The sequence below is a fragment of the Triplophysa rosa genome, linkage group LG9 (assembly GCF_024868665.1).
Source record: "Triplophysa rosa linkage group LG9, Trosa_1v2, whole genome shotgun sequence".
NCBI lineage: Eukaryota > Metazoa > Chordata > Actinopteri > Cypriniformes > Nemacheilidae > Triplophysa > Triplophysa rosa.
Window position 1 is genome coordinate 1594752 of NC_079898.1, and position 19253 is coordinate 1614004.

General features: G+C 46.4%; 1 protein-coding gene across 1 annotated transcript in view; it reads right to left on the reverse strand.

Annotated features, from left to right (window-relative positions):
- Positions 1–19253, reverse strand: part of ddx21 (DEAD (Asp-Glu-Ala-Asp) box helicase 21) — a 151516-nt gene that overhangs the window by 38699 nt on the left and 93564 nt on the right. The gene's annotated exons all lie outside the window — the stretch shown is intronic.

Consider the following 19253-nt stretch of genomic DNA (forward strand, 5'->3'; position numbering starts at 1 on the left):
TCCAGAGGACGCAGCCACTAATGGGAAAAGTCGACCCTCACGGACCACATGTGGATGTATGTGCCGTTCTCCCAAACATCACAAAATAGAGACTGTGTCTGTCCCCCGGATTAGCAAACATAAAATAATGCGTAAACCTCTTGAAAGTAATTTAATAAACATTAAACAAACTAAACATGAACAAAATACAGATAATCAACTGTTACGACTCGGATTGCTAAATATTAGATCTCTCTCTAATAAAGCACTTTTTGTTAACGATATGATAACAGATCATAAAATAGACATGCTCTGTTTGACAGAAACATGGCTAAAACCAGATGATTATATTGCTTTAAATGAATCTGTCCCCCAAGATTATTATTATAAACACGAGCCTCGTCTAAAAGGCAGAGGGGGAGGTGTCGCAGCACTTTACAATAACTCTCTTAGCATTTCCCAGAAGTCGAACTCTAAATATAATTCTTTTGAAGTCATGGTTCTTCATGTTTCAACACCTAATACTAAAGATAAAACACTTTTTAAATTGATTCTAGCTATTGTATATAGGCCTCCAGGGCACCACACAGATTTTATTAAAGAATTTGGTGGGTTCTTATCAGAACTAGTACTGGCCGCAGATAGACTCCTTGTCGTTGGTGACTTTAACATCCACGTAGATAACGTTACAGATGCCTTAGGAATGGCTTTCAAAGACACTCTTAACTCCATGGGCATTAGTCAACATGTGTCAGGACCCACTCACCTTCGTAATCATACTTTAGATTTAATACTGTCTTACGGTATAAATGTGGACGACGTTAAAATCCTTCAGCAGAGTGAAGACATTTCGGATCATTATCTGGTATTATGTTTGCTTCACTGGCCTACGGCTACAAATAAAACTCATTGTTACAAATATGGTAGAACAATAACTTCAACTACCAAAGATGCGTTTCTCGATAATCTGCCCGAATTGTCTCAAATCATGAGAAATAACGTTGAAGATCTTGACATTACCACTGAAAATTTTAATTCCACCTTCTCGGTAACGCTAGACAAAGTTGCTCCACTACGTTTAAAGAAGATTAAAAATGGCAGCCCCACACCGTGGTATAATGAACACACTCAGGCTCTAAAGAAAGCGGCCCGAAAAATGGAGCGCAACTTTAAGAAAACTAAATTAGAGGTATTTCGTACAGCATGGAAGGATAGTATTCGAAAATACAGGAAAGCCCTAAAAACTTCTAGATCCGCCTACTTTTCATCACTAATAGAAGAAAACCAGCACAACCCTAGGTTTTTATTTAACACGGTGGCTAAATTAACAAAAAATAAATCGTCAGTGACTTCTGATCCTGTATATCAGCATAGCAGTGATGAATTTATGAACTACTTCACATATAAAATCCAAGATATTAGAGAAAAAATTATAACAATGCAATCAGAAGTGAAACCCGCTGAACAAACTAACTACAGCGCCCTTAAGGAGAAAATGCAATTATTTTATACCGTAGATCAAGATGAGCTGTCTAAAATTATTAGATCATCTAAATCAACAACATGCATACTAGACCCTATACCTACAAATCTACTGAAAGAGATGCTCCCAGAAATTATAGATCCTCTTCTTGGTATTATTAACTCATCTCTGACATTAGGACATGTGCCTAAAGCATATAAGGTGGCTGTTATAAGGCCCCTTGTCAAAAAACCCCAACTCGACCCTAGAGAACTAAGGAACTACAGGCCTATATCGAATCTACCTTTCATATCTAAAGTTCTGGAAAAAGTAGTTTCAACTCAATTATGCTCCTTCCTCCAAAGGAATGACATCAATGAAGAATTCCAGTCTGGATTTAGAGCATGTCACAGTACAGAGACTGCTTTGATCAGAGTTACAAATGATCTGCTATTGGCGTCTGACCGAGGTTGTATCTCGTTATTGGTGCTGCTAGACCTTAGTGCTGCATTCGATACCATTGACCACAGCACACTCCTACATAGACTCGAAAATTATGTCGGCATTAAGGGAATAGCTTTGAAATGGTTTAAATCTTATTTATCCGACCGTTTTCAATTTGTAGCAATAAACAATGAGGTGTCACGCAAATCGCAAGTCCAGTACGGTGTACCACAGGGCTCAGTCTTAGGGCCTCTGCTCTTCGCATTATACATGCTACCTCTAGGAGATATAATAAAGCGACACGGAGTTAGCTTTCACTGTTATGCTGATGATACTCAACTTTATATTTCCTCGAAGCCTCATGAAACACAGCAGTTCCATCGAATAATGGAATGCATAGTCGATATAAAAAACTGGATGAGTAACAACTTTTTATTACTGAACTCGGACAAAACGGAAGTGTTACTTATTGGACCGAAAACTGCTATAAGTAACAACCAAGAATACTGTTTAACTATTGACGGATGTTCCATAAAACCCTCGTCGTCAGCAAAGAATCTTGGCGTTCTATTCGATAGTAATCTGTCATTTGAGAGCCACGTCGCCAACACCTGTAAAATTGCGTTTTTCCATCTTAAGAATATATCTAAACTACGTCATATGCTGTCAATCTCAGATGCAGAGAAGTTAATTCATGCATTCATGACATCAAGACTAGATTACTGTAATGCACTGTTAGGTGGTTGCCCTGCAGGCTTATTACAAAAACTCCAATTGGTCCAAAACGCGGCAGCTCGAGTTCTTACACGTACAAAAAAGTATGAACATATTAGCCCGGTTCTGTCAACCTTGCACTGGTTACCTATAAAGCATCGCGTTAACTTTAAAATCTTGCTTATTACCTATAAAGCCTTACATGGTTTAGCTCCTCAGTACTTGAATGAACTCCTTTTGTATTACAGTCCTTCACGTGCATTACGCTCTCAGGCGTCCTGTCAGTTGGTAATACCTAGAATTTCAAAATCAAGTGCAGGTGGTAGATCCTTTTCCTATCTAGCGCCTAAACTTTGGAATAGTCTTCCCTGCACTGTCCGGGAGGCAGACACACTCTGTCAGTTTAAATCTAGACTAAAGACGCATCTTTTTAATCTTGCATACACTACTCTTCCATAATATAAATCTTCAGAGGGTTTAGGCTGCATTAGTTAGATCAACCGGAACCAAAAACACAACTGATGTACTTGTTGCATCAAAGAGTACAGAACAGTACTCTACTCTCAGCCAGTCTTGTCTCATTGTTCCAAGGTTACCACAGCGAGCAGGATGCAGTTCATGGCCTGACCTGATGGTAGAGCGGAGAATGGGAAGTGGGGACCTGACAAGAGCTGAGATGATAGAGCTGGATAAAGAAGGACGCGGTCTCTTGACATGTCTTCACCACAAAATTTCAAATGCTATTAGATTATTAATGATAATCTTAAACTATAATTTATTTTATTAGTAAGTTTATTTATTTTTTTTAGCCTTGTTGTGCAAGCTCTCTGAAGCTTGTGCAGAGGCAGCAGCTTTTGCCAGAGGGGAACTGGAATCCCCTGGTTGGGCCTGGGTTCTCCTGAGGTTTTTTTTCTCGATTAGAGTTTTGGGTTCCTCGCCACCGTTTGCATACTGTTTTTGCACTATCTGCCTGACCGGGGGGGCTGCTTTAGAATTTAAGTTTTACTTAATTAATATTGCATAGGAATTTATTATCTGTTATATTTGACCTGTGCTTCTCTCTCCTTTATCCTAAATGTGTGCTCTCACTGAGCGTGTGTGTGTGTGCGTACTTGTCTGTGTATGTACGTGTGTGTGTGTGTGTTGTGTGTGTGTGCGTGCGCATCCGTGTGTGTGTGTGTCTCTGTGTCTGTGTGTGTTGGTGCGTGTTGTGTGTGTGGAGTGTTTTGTGTGTGGGTGTGTCTGTCTTCTGTGTTTCAACCTTTTCTTGTTTTTGCAGGTACAACTTTGATTGTTTTGCTTGTAGTCAATGTGTCTCATGTGCAGCTGCTTTGTAACAATGAAAATTGTAAAAGCGCTATATAAATAAAGTTGAGTTGAGTTGAGAGTTGAGTATGAGTATTGTGGTGTACACCAGTTGCTATATTTGGGTTTTAAATCCAGCTACATCAAGTAAATGATGTGAAGACACAGACACAACCTGTATAAGAGCAATGAAGCATCTGGGTGGTTTACTGACCGCTGTCTGCATAACTTCTGGGCCCATATTCATGAAAAATCTTAGCGAAAAAAGAGTTGTGAAATGTTTCCCTTAAAATTACTGAAACGATCCTAATAAAGAAAAAAGTAATTCATAAAGCATCTATTTTTAATAACCCTTAAAAGAGCTCTTAAGGTCCAACATTGTTAGGAATAGCGATGAGGACTTTTAAGAAACTTAAGAGTTTCTCTAGCAGCAGAGAAAATAGACGAAACACTAAAAGTGAGAAGAAATGTGTTGTAATGCATGACAATTTCCATATTACTTTTAAGGTTTATCAGATTTTTTATTTTTATTGTTTTCTGTGTGTTCAACTTTAGTTTTGGTAACACTTAGTATAGGGGGCAATTCTCACTATTAACTAGTTGTTATTAGCATGCCCATTATTGACATATTGACTGTTTATTAGTACTTATAAAGCACATATTCCATACTCCACCCAATCCTACCCAATACTTAAACCTAATAACTACCTTACTAAGTATTAATAAGCAACAAATTAAGAGTTTATTGGGGGGAAAGTCATAGTTAATGGTTTGTTAATAGCGAGAATTGCCACTTATACTGAAGTGTGACCTTAAATTGAATTGAATTGTCACGGACACACCAGGCTCCACCCCACGTCCACATTCACAATCACCCAAATTCTGACCAGCACACCTGTTCCCGATCATTAATCACCACACCCAGCATTATAAAAGCCACTCACCAGCAGTCAGTCTTCGTCCAGTCTCCCAAGTGGTAAAGGACTTTAACCCTGTTGTTCTCAGTATCTCCAGCAATCCCAGTGGAAGATACTTACCCCAACGATCTCCTAGTGAACTCCAGTATCTCCTAGAACAGCAATCTCTGTGTCATACTCCAGCGATCTCCGTGGAATCAACTACTATATCCAGGAATACTCCAGTACTCTCCCTACTCTGCTGTGTACTCCACGTGGCTTTCAATCTACCGTTCATCCTCCCTTCTCCACGTTCACCACCTATCCACCAACTCCTGGTAACACAAAGACTCTTATATCCTCCACCCATCTGTCCAGTTCAAGAACTCTATCATCTATATACTCACCTGTTGTTATTTTCATCATTTGTCAATAAATATACCTGTCTGGCTGATAACCCTAGTCTGTGAGTCTCTCTACCCTTACATGAATGATAGTGAGTTAATAAGACACAACACATTAGATCGTGCAGGGTTCATGTTTGTGACCGATCCTATTAGAGACACGCTAACATCTCCAAGACAGCGCAGAAATGCCATAGTGCCAGAAATAGAAGTAATCACTACATTAACATATTTGGCAAATAGAGAAATGCAACTAGGGAGCAGAGATGATTTGTTTTTGTCACAACTGTCACAATCTGATCACACAAACTATTACAGCACTTACAGAAACTTATTGTGTAACTGTTCATGTTATATCAAATACATTGATATTAACAGCATGTAAAAAATAAACACACGCACGCACGCACGCACGCACGCACACATACACACACACACACGCACACACGCACAGGTTGACTATCCCCATGGGGACAGTCCATAGGCGTAATGTTTTTACACTGTACAAACTGTATATTCTATCCCCTATCCCTAACCCTATCCCTAAACCTAAAGATCATAGAACACTTTTTGCATTTTTAGATTTGTAAAAAATATTGTTCTGTACAATTTATTAGCTTTTTTGCCCCTGGGGACCTCAATTTTGGTCCCCACGGTGACACGAGTCCCCATGTGTTGGTGTGTATTCAGGTTTAGGTCCCCACCGCGATATACAAACATGAACACACACCTCCACAAAATCACAAAGCTGACCATTTAAAATGCACTTACACTCTTTCACACACACGCACGCACGCACGCACGCACACACACACACACACACACAATTTCAAATTTTGACTATTTGAAATAATATTTATTTTTAAATCTCTTTTCTAACGTTTATAAGTACATAAATTCACTAAGCAGTCCAGTAAAATGAATGGCTCTCTATGGGCCTCCGCTGGTTTAAACAATTTATTTTATTACTGTAATACTTTTAGGTTTATCTCTAATCAGCAGATGGCAGAATTCTACACCTACGACCTAGATCAATATAGAGAAAAAACGTAAATTTAATAATTTAAGTGATTTTTTCATAAAAGTTTAATAGTTCACATTCAAGCTAATGTTATAGTTGAGGAATTTTGTGGTAAATAGGTACAAAAGTACTTCATATCTCCCAGACCACCGCATTAATATATAGATGAGAAGTAAACAAAAAATATATATAATTTGTATTATTAAAAATGTATAATTTTTTACAATTACTTCATCAATTGTTGGGGTCATACTGACCCCAAATACCAGTAGTGTAAACAGAAAACGATGACCATATGAGGGTTAAATTTTACTTATCTGACAGTTTTCAATTTGTAGCAATAAACAATGTGGTGTCATGCAAAACACAAGCCCAGTACAGTGTACCACAGGGCTCAGTATTAGGGCCTCTGCTCTTCGCATTATACATGCGACCTCTACGAGATATAATTAAAAGACACAGAGTTAGCTTTCACTGCTATGCTGATGATACTCAACTCTATATTTCCTCGAAGTCTCACGAAACCCAGCAGTTCAACTGTCACGTCCGATGGAGGACAGAACCCAAGCGCAGGCAGGTGAAGGGTTAAACAAAGAAGACTTTAATAAGAACAGAAACAAAAACCCACGATGGGGAAAACAGTACAAAACAAAACAAGAAATCAAACTAAAATACTTCCAGAATGGGGAATAAAGTAAACACAAAGAATAATCCAAATAATAAATCCAAACACGAAATAGTAGTCCAGGGGAAATAGTGGTCCAGGGAAATCACGTAATCCACAACGATACGAACGAGGAAGCACAGAGGAGTCTAATATGTGAAAATACAAACAATGAACCGACAAAGACTGGGGAAAGAACAGGACTATTTAAAGGGAACCACTGACGAGGGATAATAATAAAGGGACGGTGAAGGACAGGTGACAAGACTTAACATTAAGGGAGACAAGCAGGAGAATGAATGGACAGGTGAGGGAGATGAAACACTAATGCGACACTAATGGAGAAACAAGGGGGCGGAGCTAAACGAAAGACAGGAGGACACGTGGCGAAATGTCAAAACAAACCGCCACGTGTCTCCACACAAGACAAAACACACACACACACACACACACACAAGACATGGTACTGTCACGACCCTGTCCACAAGGCACGAAAACTCAGGACAGGAAGGACAGGATCCTGACATCAACAGAATAATGGAATGCATAATCGATATAAAAAACTGGATGAGTAGACATGTTTTATTGTTACACTTACACTTACATTTAGTCATTTAACAGACGCTTTAATCAAAGTGACGTACAAAGTAGGGGAAAACAATAAAGCAATTTGTGCAACAAAAGAACAACATTGCATAGGTACAGTAAAACAGTATACAAAGCTAAGATTTTTTGGGGGGGAGGATAGGAAAGTAGAAAAGAAGTAGAAGACTGTACTAATGGATCAAATGTTGACGGAAGAGATGTGTTTTTAGCCGATTCTTAAAGACAGCTACAGAATCCGCTGATCTTGTGGCAAGAGGGAGATCCTTCCAGAGTCGTGGAACACATCCAGAGAAAGTGCGCAAGAGTGATTTTTTTCCGCTATGTGGAACGGCACTACAAGACATTGTTCAATTGCAGAGCGCAGGGATCGGCGGGTACAAAAGTCTGAATTAGCGATTGAAGATATGCGGGTGCTGAACCAGTGGTGGTTTTGTACGCCAAGAGCAGAGATTTGAATTGGATGACTATAGGGAACCAGTGCAACCTAACTAAGAGAGGAGTGACGTGCACTCTCTTCGGCTCGTTGAAGACCACTCTTGCCTCGGCATTCTGGATCATCTGAAGAGGTCTGGTTGTACAAGCTGGAAGACCAGCCAGTAGAGCATCGCAATAGTCCAGTCTGGACAGGACAAGAGCCTGGACAAGAACTTGTGTAGCATGCTCAGATAGGAAAGGTCTAATTCTCCTAATATTGTAGAGGATGAATCTACAGGACCTGGTGGTGCTGGCAAGTTCAGCTGCGAAGTTCTGCTGATCATCAATTGCCACTCCCAGATTTCTGGCTGTTCTGGAAGGAGTAATGATTGATGAACCTAGTTGGATGGAAAGGTTGTGATGAGTCTTCGGGTCGGCCGGGTTCACGAGCAGTTCAGTTTATGCAAGGTTCAGCTGCAGGTGATGGTCCTTCATCCAGAGCGAACCATCGGATCATTAGGCTGAAATGACAGGTGGAGCTGTGTGTCATCCGCATAGCAGTGATAGGAAAAGCCATGTTTCCGAATGACAGAACCTAGGGACGTTGTGTATATGGCGAAGAGTAACGGTCCAAGAACTGAGCCCTGGGGTACCCCTGTACTGAGATGCTGGGACTCAGAGACCTCGCCTCTCCAGGAAACTCTGAATGACCTATCAGAGAGGTAAGACTCGAACCACCATAGCACCATTCCAGAGATACCCATAATCTTGAGGGTTGACAGGAGAATGTGGTGGTTGACAGTGCCGAAAGCGGTAGACAGATCCAGGAGGATGAGTGCAGATGATTTAGAGGCTGCCCTTGCCAGTCTCAGGGCTTAGATGACTGAGAGGAGTGCAGTCTCGGTGGAATGACCGCTCTTGAAACCAGACTGGTTGTTGTCCAAGAGGTTGTTCTGTGTGAGAAATGAGGAGAGCTGGTCAGCTACCACACGCTCAAGGGTTTTGCAATGACGGGGAGGGGAGATACTGGTCTGTAGTTTCCTAGCAGTGTAGGATCAAGTGTGGGTTTCTTCAGTAGCAGGGTTACACTGCAAAAAAAAAATACTTTCTTACTTAGTATTTTTGTCTTGTTTTCCAGTACAAATGTCTAAAAATTGTTGAATCAAGATGCACGTTCTTGATGAGCAAAATGACCATAGAAAATAAGTCTTGTTTTAAGACAAAAAATATGAAATTTCAGTGAATATTTGCTTAGAACAAGCAAACAAATCTGCCAATGGGGTAAGAAAAATATTCTTGAATTAAGGTTTACCTTTTACTTAGTCACTAAATTCAAGATTATTTTTCTTACCCCATTTTTTTGCTTGTTTTAAGTACAAATTCACTGAAATTTCATATTTTTGTTCTAAAAACAAGACTTATTTTCTTGGGTCATTTTGCTCATGGAGGAGACCTCTAAGGATAAGCGGGAGGGAGAAAGTGTGCGTAGGTTGCGTCGGAATGCAACCGTGGGGAAGGGTGTGTTGCATCTGGTGAATTTAGGTCTTGGGTGGGTGATAGTTACAGCGTGAGACTCGAAGGAGCTGTTGTCACATGTGGGTGCTAGCTGCTTGAATTTCCAATGATTAGGGATAAGTAGACCGGTTCCTCCACCTCTCCTTGATGTGCATGGGCTGTGGGAGAAAGTGTAATTATAGTAGAGGGCTGCTGGTGTAGCAGTTTCCTCGGGTTTGATCCAGGTTTCAATAAGTGCTAGAAGAGAGTGACCAGAATGTTTAGCAAAGCTTGTAATGGAATCTGCTTTGTTTATTGCAGATCCGTAAACTAATAGGAAAAATGGATAAGACCATTGTGGATGCTGAAAGAGTGCACAGATAATTAGCATTGCGTTGCCTTTGGTGTGGTGCAGGTGATTTATGAGTTGTTGTAACAGTAGGGATATCAAAACACATGGTGAGAAGTGGAGATTAATAAATATACAAGGTAAATAACAAGAAGAGAATAAATAAAGTGCAATAGTCGAAGTGCAAAAAACTTAATACTGAAGTGCAATACTCAAGTGCCTTGTCTGTGTCCTTGCTCGGTGGAGTCACACAGGTAGAGTCGATGGTCTTTACACCACTGCCACAGTGGTTAATCACACTTAAATACTCGTCTTAATCACGTAGCTGAATTCAACAGGACACGCCTCCCAATAACACGCAATAAACAAGCAAAACCGGCACGAGACTAAGCGAGAACAAACGCAGCTTCAACATGTGACATGGCGGTAGTAAACAAAGGAGCATTTCCTAGCAACGACACTGCGCTACACTGAACGAGACAAGAATGAAATACACTTATGAGCTTTCTGTCGCCTTCTGCTGCCAAACTGCTTCTGTTGAACTCGGACAAAACAGAAGTGTTACTTATTGGACCGAAAACCGCCATACATAACAACCAAGAATACTGCTTAACTATTGACGGATGTTCCATAAAACCCTCGTCGTCAGCTAAGAACCGTGCAGTCTTCTACTTCTTTTCTACTTTCCTATCCCCCCCCCAAAATAAATCTTAGCTTCGTATACTGTGATAGGCTGACTGAGACCAGTTTTTACTGCACCTATGCATTGTTGTTCTTTTGTTGCAAAAATTGCTTCTATTGTTTTCCCCTACTGTGTACGTCACTTTGGATAAAAGCGTCTGCTAAAAGACAATGTAAATGTAAACCTGGGCGTTTTGTTCGATAGTAATCTGTCATCTGAAAGCCATGTCGCCAACACCTGTACAACTGCGTTTTTCCATATTGAAGATCGGGTAAAACACTCAGTTTCTGCCAATCTCATATTAATCTTGAGTACCTACACAGTAGTATTGCATACGTCGTATCTTCGAAGAGTATTTACTGTAGTTTGATCAAATTTATAAAAGAGAGATACAGCTGTATGATTATTTCCAGAAAAACACGAGCTGCTAGAGGCGGGCCTAGTGGGAGAGTGGGATGGAACTACAGCACGAGCAGGCAACACATCATCCCTTCATGTTTTGTACATTATGCACATACACGCCGATTGCGAACAAAACACAGACGTATGACATAATTTGACTTACCATGTTCAGTTCTTGTCCGCCATCTTTTAGCGCTGGGACCGCGCCATCTATCAGTTTCAAACCATCTGCAAATCCAGCGTTATATCCACTGTTTATATAACATCCATCACTGAAATGCTGTGAACAAACAGACACACCTAAACTTCACTATCGCAATAGTAATGAGCTGCAGCGCAGCCCATCTTGACTCAGCGCGCACAATCTTGATGGTAAGCGGGACTCGCTCGTCAGTTGGCTCGTGGGTGGGCTCTTTCGCCTTCGCCTTGCCATGCTTTTCCAGGAGAATGGACAATAAAAGAAATAGAATCCATGTGAGGACACAGGGATCCAAATTTAGAAAAAACTTTCCGAAACAAGTTGGAGTGCTGGGGAATGTATCGAGTACAGAAATACTACGTCATACGTCCAACTCGTTTTTTACCAAGTTGACCATGTTACGCATGAGAAGCCAGCACGTTTAACAACGTAAAGAAGTCAGAATGTATGACATAGCATGATAGCTCCGCTTTAAAAATGTATCTAAACTACGTCATATGCTGACACTATCAGATGCAGAGAATCTAATTCATGTATTCATGGAGTCAAGACTAGATTATTGTAACGCACTATTAGGTGGTTGCTCTGTAAGTTTTTTTTAACTCCAGCTAGTTCAAAACGTGGCAGCTCGAGTTCTTACACTAACAAAAACGTATGAGCATATTAGCCTGGATCTATCAAAATTGCACTGCTTACCTATAAATCATTGCATTAACTTTAAAATCTTGCTTATTACCTATAAAGCCCTACATGGTTCAGCTCCTCAGTACTTGAGTGAACTCCTTGTATTACAGTCCTTCACGTGCATTACACTCTCAGGCGTCCTGTCAGTTGTGTCATGGTTCTGCCCCACCTTGTCTTGCTTTTCTTGACCTAGTGGCAGAACCATGACAGAACCTCTTGTTTTATGTGGAGAGTGGCGTTTTGTCCCTGTTGGTCTTCCACTCTCCGGTGTGGCGTCTCTGTTCCCGCCCTTTCGTCTCCTCATTATTGTTTGTTAATTAGTTCATGCCCAGCACCTGCTCCCTCTTGATTTGTCCCCTTTATAAGGTCCCTGTGTTTTCTGTCCTGTGCTGGATCATTGTTCTGTTGCGTCGTGTTTGTCATCGTGGTGAGTTAACGTACTGTAGTTAGTTTAGTTTATTGTGGTTTTGTCAAATGATGTTATTATTTCGAGTCTAGTTAGTCCCTGTCCGTGTTGCTATGTTTTGTTATGTTCCCCCACGTGGGTCTTTGTTTTGTATTTTTAGTTATTATTAAAGTCTGTCTTGTTAACCCCTTACCCGCTGTCTGCATTTGGGTCCTCTGTCCTTGTCTCCGTGTCTCACCCTGAGAAACGTGACAGAATGATCCAGCCAGAATAGGACCCAGCAGACCAAGGGATCGCAGCGGGAGGGGTCGATACTGCCGGACTCCCCTCCAGGGTAGAAGCAGCCGGACTCCCTTCCAGGGTTGAGGCCGCCGGGCTCAAGTCCAGAGTCGGGACCGCCGGACTCCCTTCCAGGGTCGAGACTGCCGGAACCCCATGCGGGATCGAGACCACCGGGCTTCCTTCCAGGGTCGTGGTCATCAGGTTCCCCTCCAGGGTCGAGACTTCCCTGATGGAGGGAACGAGACGTTGTGTCGAACCGACAGATGGGGTTCGTCCTTGAGAACCAATCGCTTCTGACTACTTAGAAAAGGCCAATGAAAATTGGCGAATGAAATTTGCATGCCGGACTCCGCCCCTGGAAATCCGGGTATAAAAGGGAGACGGCGTGCATCATTCATTCACCTTTGTTCTGAGGAGCCTGAGACCTCTCACAACTGCTGCAGAGGACAGCACATGTTGTGGTAAGGAGGACACAACGTCTCGTTCCCTCCATCAGGGAACCGAGGTTACAAACGTAACAGAGACGCTCCCTTTCTGTCGGTCTCTCGAAGTTGTGTCGAACCGACAGATGGGGTTCAAATGGAAAACGCCATAACACTGTGCCCTGTCACAAGCTCAACGAAGCGACGGTGACTGGCCTGGGCGTGTCAGCCGTGAGCGCAACCGCAAAATTGTAACCTACCAGTGGGTAGGTAGGGGGTCCCAGAGCTTTTTTGAAAGGTGGGAAGGCCCCTACCTTCGGCCTCACAGGCGGCGGCCTTGTTTCTCTAACAGCGAGAAGCCGCTCGGAACCGTAAGGCCACTGAGTAAGCGCTACTTCCTCAAGTGGGGGATGCGTTACAGAGACCACTTCCTACCGCAGGGAGGAGTCAAGTGGAGATACAAACATGGTCTCACCGATGGGGGAGAACTCATGGGAAGAAAGTGCGGCTGAAGAGTAAACCGCGAGGTGGAGGTCGACCTGGGGAGGTCATGGGTTACCAAGGTGGGAACCAGCATGAGGATACATCAGACAGAACCGCCCTACTGGGGGGTTGCAACATCTGGTAGCACTAGGTCCGGTTAGAGCTATGTTGCGAATAACTCCGGAGATACCCGGCCTAAGGGGCAGGGCTGCCCAGCCCGCCCGCAGGAGGTGCTTGCTAGTGATGGATGGAGTGCCTGTTCTTCACCCAGTGGGGGAAGAAGGGAGGCTAGTTAGTACGCTGACCCCCTTAGGAGAAAGGGGGAAGGTACTGTCATAGGCGTACACCCTACCGGTCGCCAGTCTTGCCTGATGCCTGCAAGACTCGAGCCGATACCGGTTTTACACGGAGGCTGTAGGACCTTGCGAAGGTGATGGGTGTAGCCCAACCCGCAGCTCTGCAGATGTCTGCCAGAGATGCGCCTCGAGCCAGTGCCCACGAGGAAGATGTACTCCGTGTGGAGAGAGCTCTCACCCAGTGGGCGTAGGCGATCTTAGGACAGGTACGCCATAGCGACGGCATCCATGATCCAGTGCGCCAATCTCTGTTTGAGACAGCCCTCCCTGCTGATCTCCAAAACAGACAAAGAGCTGCTCAGAGCTCCTGTGGCTCTGCGTGCGGTCTAAGTAAAGGCGCAATGCGCGTAGTGGACACAACACGGATGGGGTTGGGTCTTCCTCCCCAGTGGGGAGCGCCTGTAAGTTCACCACCTGGTCCCGAAAAGGAGTGATGGGAACCTTGGGCACGTAGCCGGGTCGAGGTCTCAGGATAACGTGAGAATCCCTGGGTCCAAACTCTATGCAGTCAGGGAACACGGAGAATGCCTGTAGGTCCCCTACCCTCTTGATGAAGGCGAGCGCCATAAGGAGAACCGTCTTTATCATAAGATGAGGAAGAGTGGCATCCCCTAGGGGCTCGAAGGGGGGGCCTGGTGAGACCTGTCAGGGCTACATCCAGGTCCCAAGAGGGTATGGAGTGCAGATGAGGCGGATTGCGCCTTCTAGCGCCCTTTAGGAAGCTAATGACCAGGTCGTGCTGCTCTAGAGACTTCCCAGCAACTGAGTTGTGATGAGCGGCAATGGCGGCTACATACACTTTCAGTGTGGAGGGGGAAAGGTTAGTCTCGAGTCTCTCTTGTAGGAAGGACAGCACGGACCCGATCGCACAACTCCGTGGGTCTTCTCCTCGAGAAGCACACCAGGTCGAGAAGAGGCGCCACTTGTAGGCATACAGTCGCCTAGTGGCAAGTGCCCTAGCCTGAGAAATGGTAGCTACCACCACTGGGGGCAGACCACTCAGGATCTCCTCGTCCCGTCCAGAGGCCAGACATGGAGGTTCCAGAGGTCTGGCCTGGGATGCAATAACGTGCCCTTCCCCTGGGAAAGAAGGTCCTTCGACAGGGGAATCGGCCAGGGGGGAGCTGTCGTCAAGAGCATTAGCTCCGAGAACCAAGTCCGGTTGGGCCAGTGTGGCGCAATGAGTAACACTTGCTGCTCCTCTTCCCTGACCTTGCACAGGGTCTGTGCAATGAGGCTCACTGGGGGGAAGGCGTACTTCCGCTTGTCCCGCGGCCAGCTGTGCGCTAGGGCATCCGTGCCGAGGGGTCCCTCGGTCAGAGAGTACCAAAGCGGGCAATGGGTGGTTTCGAGGGAGGCGAACAGGTCTGCCTGGGCCTGCTCGAACTGCACCCAAATGAGCTGGACTGCGCGGGGGTGGAGTCGCCACTCTCCGCGAGGCGTCGACTGATGAGAGAGCGCATCGGCTGTCTGGTTCAGGTCGCCTGGAATATACGTGGCACGCAGGGAGCGGGTCACCTGCTGACTCCACCGGAGGAGGCGTCGGGCGAGTCGTGTTAACTGCAGTGAGCGAACGCCACCCTGACGATTGATATACGCTACTGCCGTAGTGCTGTCCGACCGGACCAGCACGTGCTTGCCCTGCACGAGAGGTTGCAGCCTCTTCAGTGTGAGTAGCATGGTCCACAACTCTAGGCAATTGATATGCCAGCGCAGGCGGGGGCCCGTCCAAAGCCCCGACACTAGGGATGTAACGATTCACCGTGAGCCGGTTGAAAATCGGTTATAATGAGCGACGATTCAAATCGGTTGAGGCTTGAACTGAATCGCAATACATTTTTTGAACAGCAGGGGCCGCTATTTTCACTGCAAACCTAAACGAGAATGCTGATATTTCTTAAATGCAAAAAAATCCAAGAAAAGCACAGACAGTATTAGTTTGTTTATATTAAAGAGACTTTTTCTATTATTAATTTGTTATAAAATTGCAGTTTAGTTTTGTTATTTGAAATAAAACATTATTTTATCATACAAAGAAACGTGAAGCATTTAAGAAATAATGCAAGGGACGTTGTTCATTTCTAATTTGTTTCAACTCATTTTTTCAAAATAAATCGTGAGTAAATCGTGAATAAATCGCATCGTGAGATCATAATCGTGAATCGCATCGCATCGTGAGCTGAGTGAATCGTTACATCCCTACCCGACACTGCGTGCCCGTTGCACACTGCACCCCAACCCTGCAGGGAGGCGTCCGTCGTCACCACGACATGCCTCGTAACCTGCCATAGGGGAACCCCTGCCCGAAGGAAGGTCATGGAAGACCAAGGGGTTAGGGTGCGTCGGCAGAGAGGCGTAATCACCATCCGCCTGCTGCCGGTGTGCCACGCTCTCCAGGGAACTCGACTCTGAAGCCAGTGTAGGAGCGGTCTCATGTGCATCAGCCCGAGCGGTATCACCGCCGCCAAGGATGCCATGTGTCCCAGGAGCCTCTGAAATAGTTTCAGGGGAACCGCTGACTGCTTGAAATGATCCAGGCAGTTCAACACCGACTGGGCGCGTGCTGTGGACAGTCGCGCTGTCATGGTGACAGAGTTGAGTTCCATACCAAGATAGAGGATGCTCTGCACAGGGGAGAGCTTGCTCTTCTCTCGGTTGACCTGTAGCCCCCATCGATCTAGGTGCCGGAGCACCAGGTCCCTGTGTGCACACAACAGATCTCGCGAGTGTGCCAAGATAAGCCAGTCGTCGAGATAGTTGAGTACCCGCACACCCTTCTCCCTGAGGGGAGAGAGGGCGGCTTCCACAATCTTCGTAAAGACTCGTGGAGACAGAGACAGACCGAAGGGGAGGACTCTGTACTGATATGCCTGACCCTCGAAAGCGAACCGTAGGAACGGGCGATGACGAGGGAGAATCGAGACATGAAAATAAGTGTCCTTTAGGTCGATTGCCATGAACCAATCCTGACAGCTGACGGATGCCAGGATGCGCTTCTGCGTGAGCATCCTGAACGGCAGCTTGTGCAGGTGTCTGTTCAGGGTACGCAGATCTAGGATGGGGCGCACCCCCGCCTCTTTTGGGGACGATGAAGTAGGGGCTGTAAATCCCCTTGGACATCTCGGCTAGGGGGACGGACTCGATCGCACCCTTCGCCAGAAGGGTGGCGACCTCGCCCCATAGTACGGGAGCATCCCGGCCTCTGACCGAGATGGCGAGGATGCCCCGGAACTTGGGCGGGTTTCTGGCGAACTGGATCACATAGCCAAGACAGATCGTTCTCCTCAGCCACCGTGACGGTGTGGGAAGCTCGAGCCAAGCTCCCAGGGACCGCGACAGGGGGACTAAGGGTACGATCTGCTTTATCGACCCCCCGGGGGGTGGTTCGATGGCTGGCAGTGCGGGTCTCTCGCCGGGGGCGGGCCCCCGGGAAGAAGACTGGCTCTGCTGGTTCGCCTGCCTGGCGATGCAACTCCACGCACCGTCGATTTGAGAGTGCTGATGGCTGCAATGTACATTCGATGTTGCGCCTCACCATGACGCAACGTCGAGTTGCCGAACACCATCGTGTAGAGCAGTGGTCACCAACCCTACTCCTGGAGATCGACCGTCCTGAAGATTTTAGCTTTAACCCCAATCAAGCACACCTGAATTATCTAATCAAGGTGTTCAGGTTTGCTTGATAATTACAGACAGGTGTGCTGAACAGGGTTGGAGCTGCAGTCTGCAGGACGGTCAATCTCCAGGAACAGAGTTGGTGACCACTGGTGTAGAGGGTGAGAGCGGCTGTCATAAACACCCAGAGAGAGAGACAGAAAAACCTTTAGAAGTGGGTAGTCGGGACGGGGCAGGAACCGTCCCGGATCGACCAACCAGCAATGGAATGGCTGGGGTCGGGCCCAAAAGGTGTACTCGATCTCACTCGGGTCTTCCCATGAGGGCCGCTACGGCTTCCGCCGCGGCTGCTGATGGGGTGGTGGTCTGCTGAGGACCAGGGCTGCTGGGAAGCAGAGGGTGCACGGGATCTCGACGGCCAGGGTGCGGCCGAGTCGCGGCGGGGGAGGATATGCTTGATATCCTCTGTCTGCTCCTTTTATTGTCGAGAACTGTGGCTCGGCAGTATCACCAAACAGCCCCCCCTTACGAGATGGGTGCGTCGAGAATGCAGACTTTCTCGCAACCCATCTGTGCAGGGTTTGGCCAGAGGTGTCTCTCCTGGACCACATGTGTGGACATCGCCCGACCCAGGGCCCGCGCGGTCACGTTGGTCGCCCGTAGAGCGAGGTCGGTGACGGCGCGGAGTTCCTGCATAAGCACTGGGTCGGTCTTACCCTCGTGGAGCTCTCTGAACGTCTTGGCCTGCAGGATGGCCATAGCGTGGAGAGAGGGGACAGCTTGGCCCGCAGCAGAGTAAGCTCTCGACATCCTGGATGCCGAAAAGCCTACGTGCTTTGGACGGGAGTCTAGGTCGAGCCCCAGCGGGACTCGACGTATCCTCTAGCTGCCCCACCATCGATGGAAGAAAGGGTGATGGAACTAGTTGACGTGCACGCGCCGAAGGGGGCATTCCAGGTCGTACTAAGTTCCTCATGCACTTCCGGGGAAACACGGCACTTTGGCGAGTACGGCATGGAGCCGCTCTCAAACCCGAGGTACCATGTATCCAGCCGCGAACATTGGGAGAGGCAGTGCGGGCACTGCAACCCAACGCCGGCGGCCCGGGAAAGCATGGCTGACATTTCGACGTCCGCTTCTTCCTGATCTCGACCCCCCGAGGGAGGGAGCTTCAAGGTATCGTCGGAGTCTGATGCCAGTAAGTCACCCTCCGATGCTGCAACAGACATCTCATCATCACATACCGTGTCCGATACGTGATTGAGGAATAAGACGGCGGACCGTCTCATGGGGAATGGTCAGACGAGCAAGACGAGGTGCGAACGGTCCGAGAGCCAGTGGCTGACGGATTAGCGCTCACAGTAATCCTCTTATCACCCTCGCTGCTCGCCGTAGCGAGCGGCAGGGCCGTCACGGAACGGGAAGCAGACGAGGTGGTGGCTGATCCCCGTGGGAACACGTCTGAATCGTCAACCGCCCACAGTGCGGGCAGGACGTATCCACAAGGGCTGCCCCAGCGTACTGGAAGCAGACCTCGTGTCCGTCCCCCTCCTCGATGAGTGTGTTGCACCCACGAGAACAGCGGGACATGCCACGCTGGAGAAATTAGCTCTTTCAGAATGCAGACGGTGTGGCACCGTCTGCTAGCTCGAAGACCTCTGGAACCGCCGAGACGCCCAGGGGAAGTCGCCGCAGGAAGGGACCGTCCGCTGCACCACATCGTAGAACCGGCAATCTGGAGTTGCTAAGTAGTAGCGAGAGTTGATCTTCACAAGCGAAGGCTCCGAAGAACAAAAGGTGAATGAATGAAGCACGCCGTCTCCCTTTTATACCCGGATTTCCGGGGGCGGAGTCCGTCATGCAAATTTCATTTGCCAATTTTCATTGGCCTTTTCTAAGTAGTCGGAAGCGATTGGTTCTCAGGGACGAACCCCATCTGTCGGTTCGACACAACGTCGAGAGACCGACAG